Source organism: Octopus bimaculoides, chromosome 28 (genome assembly GCF_001194135.2).
Source record: "Octopus bimaculoides isolate UCB-OBI-ISO-001 chromosome 28, ASM119413v2, whole genome shotgun sequence".
Classification (NCBI taxonomy): Eukaryota; Metazoa; Mollusca; class Cephalopoda; order Octopoda; family Octopodidae; genus Octopus; species Octopus bimaculoides.
Genome location: NC_069008.1, coordinates 4,511,288 through 4,512,060, shown reverse-complemented (window position 1 = coordinate 4,512,060; position 773 = coordinate 4,511,288).

Below are 773 nucleotides of genomic sequence, written 5' to 3'. Positions count from 1 at the left end.
CATGTTTCCATAGGCATTCGATGTGATTTGTTGTGGCAAATGTAACCGGATCAACAAAATTTATTGAATGGTTCACGGTTAAATGTCTATATCCTAGCTGGTTTAGTGTATTATATGAACGCCAGAGGTCAGAAATTATTGTTGTTCCTGGTAAAATCCGCTCTTGTATAATTTCTAAAAGGGTATCAGATGATCGATCTTCTACCGCAACTAAAAAACATCTTCTCGTATCTCTTTCTAACGCACCAAACACCCACTGCGTTTTAACCCGATGGCCAACATTATATTTTCTTCTAACAAACGCACTTTCATCTATCTCTACTATTCGGTTTGGTCCGCCTAACTTGGTTGATAAAAATCGATATCGAATTGCAATTAGAGCTACGTATGGAAGGACAGATGTGATTTGAGTAATTTCGTTGAAAATTGTTGGTTCAGGGTTACCCCCGCCCCCACCCCCAGGATAACTACAAAGAGTAAAAACAAAAGAATATGATGGATATATTTTGATAGATAGATAGACGGACGGACGGACGGATAGATAGATAGATAGATTGTTGGCACTTACGACGTCGAGGGTTCCAGTTGATCCGATCAACGGAACAGCCTGCTCGTGAAATTAACGTGCAAGTGGCTGAGCACTCCACAGACACGTGTACCCTTAACGTAGTTCTCGGGGATATTCAGCGTGACACAGAGTGTGACAAGGCTGGCCCTTTGAATTGCAGGCACAACAGAAACAGGAAGTAAGAGTGAGAGAAAGTTGTGGTGAA